The 5,296-nt window shown below is 43.3% G+C and overlaps 1 non-coding gene across 1 annotated transcript; it reads right to left on the bottom strand.

Annotated features, from left to right (window-relative positions):
* Nucleotides 1-4,963: 4,963 nt before the first annotated feature.
* On the bottom strand, nt 4,964-5,082 carry LOC145405325 (5S ribosomal RNA). Its single transcript, XR_013898332.1, has one exon. It is a non-coding gene; the product is annotated as a 5S ribosomal RNA (ribosomal RNA).
* Between the last annotated feature and the right edge of the window lie 214 nt (nt 5,083-5,296).

Here is a 5,296-nt window from a genome sequence, read left to right as displayed (position 1 = left end):
ACCAACCCCCTCCCAGCACAGATGTCCACTAACGCACTCCCATTCTCATCTATCTCAGCAGGCACACCCCACTCACCAACTATTCCATCCACCTTCACATTACCAACTTTACCATTCATATCACCGATCAAAAACACTCTCTCATTCCTTCCAAACTTTTCCATGCACACTTCCACATTTGTCCAGAACTCTTCTCTCACTCTTCTAGCACGATCTTGCGTTGGCGCATACACACACACAATCGCCCACATTTGTATTCCAACTTTCAACTTTACCCACACAATCCTTGACCCAACTGATCCATACTGTCTTATGCTCTTCTTCCATCTTTTACTCACAACTATACACACTCCTTCCTTGAAATCGATGTCTGTAATAAAAATATATATCAGAAAGGAAGGGAGAAGCCTAATTGACATTTACATTCACCTGGAACTACCTATTTCTTTATGTATTGCCGAGATTTTCTACCTATAAAAAATTAGCATGTAAGTTAGCAGCAGTCAGCCTAAGTGTCATTGTCAATCCTTCCCTTCTCAGATAAACCGCGGCATTTAGTTCCTAGTCCTCCGCTGTAGTGAAACAATGTCGCACTCGCACCTTGCCATTCCTGCCCCTTCTGCGCCCATTGCAAAGGGCCCCGTGACCTCTACCCCTAAGAAAAGTAGTGAGGGAAGCAGGAAAGGCCTTAGTGACTCTGCAGTGGCACGTGAACTGGCAGAATTGTCCCTGGTTATGATGGACAGTGATTTTGACAATTCGGGTGAATCGTGTGATGAGCCGGGTGAGGTTATCGTGCCAGAAACAGCTACGAGTGCTTCAGTGTCAGAATTAGTGTCTAGCTCCAAGGGAAAGGAGCCTTTAGTGCAGCAAGGACAGGAATTTGGGAAGGGAGTGAAAAGGCGGCGTGTTAGCCCCAGAACAATGCCCCCACGTGACCCAGCCTGCCATGAGTCACGAGTGCATTCACCTCCCCGTTCCCCAAGCCCCACTTCGCTCATTTCTTCATCATCATCGGCTGAGTTATCTCCGGAGTCTTCGTCGTCAAAGTCACCACCAGCATCAACAGTGAAGGCAGGCCATAGAGGTAGAGGTAAATCAAGGAGTGTGAAAAGTAGTGTAGCTAGTAGGGTAAGGGCTGCTAGTGCTGTACGGCAACCTAGGGTCAGTGCGAGTGACCTTGATCGAGATAAATCTGCCTCACAGCCAACCTCCACCACCACCACCACCACCCGCCCTACACCGCCATGACAGGGAATCCTGGACGCCTTCGCGTGGACGGAAGGGTCAGATTTTGTGCCTGAAAATTTAGTATTTGATGAGAGCTCCTCAGGAGTTCAGCCTGCCTTCACTATTGACGAAAATGCTGAGTGTGTGGACTACCTTTTGGCCTTCCTAGATGACGAAGTCATGCAGCACATATGTGATGAGACCAACAGGTATGAATCACAACGTGCTGCAAGTGGTACAGGTGCAGCCAAGATGCAACAGTGGTCCATGCTGGGGTGGCAGGAGCTGTATGTGTTCTTTGCCCTCATGCTTCTCATGCCGCACTCCAAGAAGCATGAGTTGGAAGAATACTGGTCCATGGACCCCTTATTACCCTCACCCACCTTCAATAAGTACATGGCCAGAGATCACTTCCGGAACATCATGGGAAACCTGCACTCTGCTGACAACAATGTACCTTCCCAAACCGACCCACTCTGGAAGATCCGGGAGATTCTGAGCAGAATGAAGGATAAGTTTATGTCATTCTTCCACCACTTTCAGAAGGTTGTCATTGACGAATCCTTGGTTTTCTTCAGAGGACGTCTTCGGTTTGTTCAGTACATTCCAAGCAAATGCCATTGCTTTGGAATTAAGTTCTTTGTACTGTGCAACTGTAAGACGGGGTACATCCTTGACTTCGTCATATATTCAGCCAGCACTGTCGATCTGGATAAAATACACCCCCTTGGCTTCTCAGGCTGTGTAGTGAAAGTGCTCCTAGAAAAGTATTTTGGTGGGAATCATGTGCTGTATACAGACAACTACTATACAGCACCGAAACTTGCCAAAACCTTTCTGAGCACGTCATTGGCTCCAGCGGCACTGTGAAAAGTAATTGTGCCCACTTCCCCAAATTCCCAGAGGCAGGAACCTCGCAGCGAGGAGACGTGCACCTACGCAAGTCTGAGAAGATGCTGGCACTACGGTGGCATGACAAGAGGGTCGTGCACATGCTCACCACCGTACATAAGGGGGAGATGAGAGACAGTGGGAAGGTCGACCGTAGGACAGGCGAACCTGTGATGAAACCTGATGCCATGGTGGACTATAATATCAACATGCGGCTGGTGGACAAGTCCGACATGATGATTGGTGAGATCGACTGCCTCAGGAAGAATACTAGGTGGTACAGGAAAGTTTTTCTGCATCTCATAGATATGACGATGCTGAACGCCTTCATCCTGTACAAGATGAAGGTCAAGCCACCCAAGTCCTTCTCCCTGAGGTTGTTCGCCAGGACTTGTGTCCAGCAGCTGCTGGAAAGATATGGTAAGGTGACAGCAGCAACTCCAAGGCGCCATCCAGTAACACTTCCCGCCCAACTTGAGCAGAGGGAGTGTATGGATCGGCACAGACTTGAGCTTATGCCTGCCACAGGGAAAAGGAAGGCTGCGATTCGCAGGTGTCAGATATGTGCACATACCACCCGCCGCACACCTGAGCACAAACGCACCTCTTGGCAGTGCGCTGAGTGCCAGGTTCCCCTCTGTGTTACCTGCTTCTTCGATTACCACAGCCAGAAGCAGTTCTAACAGTGCAAGTGTGAAAGCAGAATAATTTGGAAATAATGTGTAAATAATGTGTAAATAATGTGTAAATAGCAGGTGAAAGCAATGGATGTTCAGTACATATGACTGAACAGTGTATTATAGTTTTATCTTACTGAAAGTGACAGGGAATAACATAGTGTAAGTAAAATAGAAGGGTAAATATTGAAAATTGAATAGAAAATGTAAATAGTAATGTAAGTAATTAGTAATATAAGAATATGAGTACAAATAATTTATGTTATAACACTGAAAGTGAATCCGTGGCTGTCTACGTATTTTACTGAATGAAAAATTTAATGACTTCAGTGACAGTAAACTAATACGACTGAAGGAAACTTATGGAGAAAGACTCCAGATATATATAAGTGTGATATAGTAATAGAAATATAAAGTGTGAGGGACTTTCTGAATAATAAATGACAGAGTACCAAGAGCGAACTAGCGCAAGTGCGACGATCAGACGCGCTCGTAATTTCCATTGCTTTCACAGTGGGTTTTTTTTTGGAGTATGGATCCCAAACTACTTGAAAATCATAGAATAGTGTTTATAGTGTTTATATCTGGCTGTGGTAATCATATTACGGGTTGTCGGGAAGTGTAAAGTGGAGACTTCGTTACCGTACTTCAGAGGTCTCCACAAGTCCTACGGTAACAGACGAAGGCTCAACAAACACTCCAGGAGAAAGCTGAAGGTATGTGCCATAAGCATATATAATTTTAATATTCTAGGACTAATAACTGATTTTTGGCAAATATTTTTTGAGAGTCTGTCGGAGCCCGAATAATCCCGTGGGACACGCAAAACATTGGTAAACATGCCCGCGGTGTAGGGGTTAAACAATCTTTTATTAATCATGCCAACAATTTCATCTTTAGAATGATGAGAGCGAACAGCAATTCCCAATTGTTGAGCAACAAGCTTAAGTTCATTCTTTGTTCTGTTTTCTACATCACACACTGTTTGCACATTTGACAAAAAATCTTTGGCTTCATCAAGAGTAGTAATAGTAAACATCATGAATAAATCACAGTCACAAAATATCAAGCAATATCCTTATGATAATATCCTGAATATCCTGATAAGAGGTCGCCAAATTAATGTTACGGAACAGAGAGAGATAATGAACACTTCAAGTGAGATTACTAAAATCACTACTGTCCCGCAAAGTTCCAGGTTCAAAATAAAAGACTTAGGTAAAATTACAAGTTAAAGTTTAATGCTCAAACTAACAACTAAACATTCAGGACTCATAAGGATAATGTAATGGCAAAACAGGTTACATATATGGTTAACTGCAATAGCCTCTATTAACACGAAATTAACAAGAGGAAATTTATCTAAGTCAGCCCTGATAAAATGAGAAAACCGGATAATGCTCAGTTAAAGCAAGATATAATATTATTACAGATACAAAATATTACCAATACTTGCTGACAGTATGGAACCAATATGAATCATTAAAACTTAACCAGGCCCACGAATCAACACCCAGGCTATACAGTACAAGAAAAATGGTAATAACACTTATACTCAAATTATACAGCAGCTAGATGGCTGGAGACTTCCTGAGCACTCACAAAAATAATAATATACTGTACAGGGGAGGACACAGATGTGAACAGAATGAGGATTAGATCTAAGTGGCAACTAATGCAGAGACTGAGCTCATTATATAGGGGGCCGGCAGAGCTTGATTCAACTTGTAAGAAAGACGCGCAAATGAAGACATAGAGGACGAAGAGTTGACAATCCTGCTCTGAACAACAGAAAGAACGACTTTACTATAAGGGGAGAAGGGGGGAGTGAGGTAGAACATGCAAGCCTGGTCACTATGGAAGCCACGTGGCAAATCGTGAACAAACATGCAGCATACTGTACATTAGGATCATACAAAGGATGATGCAATCTTGAACAAAACTGTATGATAAGTTAGAATTATACAAGGGATGATGAAATCATAGGCTATGTAATTATATATATATATATATATATATATATATATATATATATATATATTCATTCATCATTCATTGCCAGACGCCATGTATCCCAAACGGGGTGGACAAGGGCTTAGAGTTAATTGTTTTACAGGGAGGGGCACTAATCCTCCACCAACCCCACTTCACACGTAGGGAGAACGAGCCAACAGCATCTGGTGTTCCCAGGCAGTCACCCATCCAAGTACTAACCAGACCCAACGTTGCTTAACTTCGCTGATCGCACGGGAAGCGGTGTACTCAACGTGGTATGGCCATTGGCCATATATATATACCCAATGATTTGATGAGACAACACTCAATTTGCCCTAGAATTTTGACTTTCAACCGATTGCTCTGAACTTGGAATTGCATTATTCTTACCGGAATACAAATCGTTTCAACAAGTTTCATTGAAATCAAAGTAAAATTGTTTCTTGTGATCTTGCCCTGTCCCTGACAACTGACCTTTCCCTGTGTCTTCAACATCTGACTGA

This window comes from Coenobita brevimanus, chromosome 7 (genome assembly GCF_032717465.1).
Source record: "Coenobita brevimanus isolate Jiangsu-jjx chromosome 7, ASM3271746v2, whole genome shotgun sequence".
NCBI lineage: Eukaryota > Metazoa > Arthropoda > Malacostraca > Decapoda > Coenobitidae > Coenobita > Coenobita brevimanus.
Note: the sequence above shows the minus strand (reverse complement) of the source record. Positions and strands in the feature narration are given on the sequence as shown.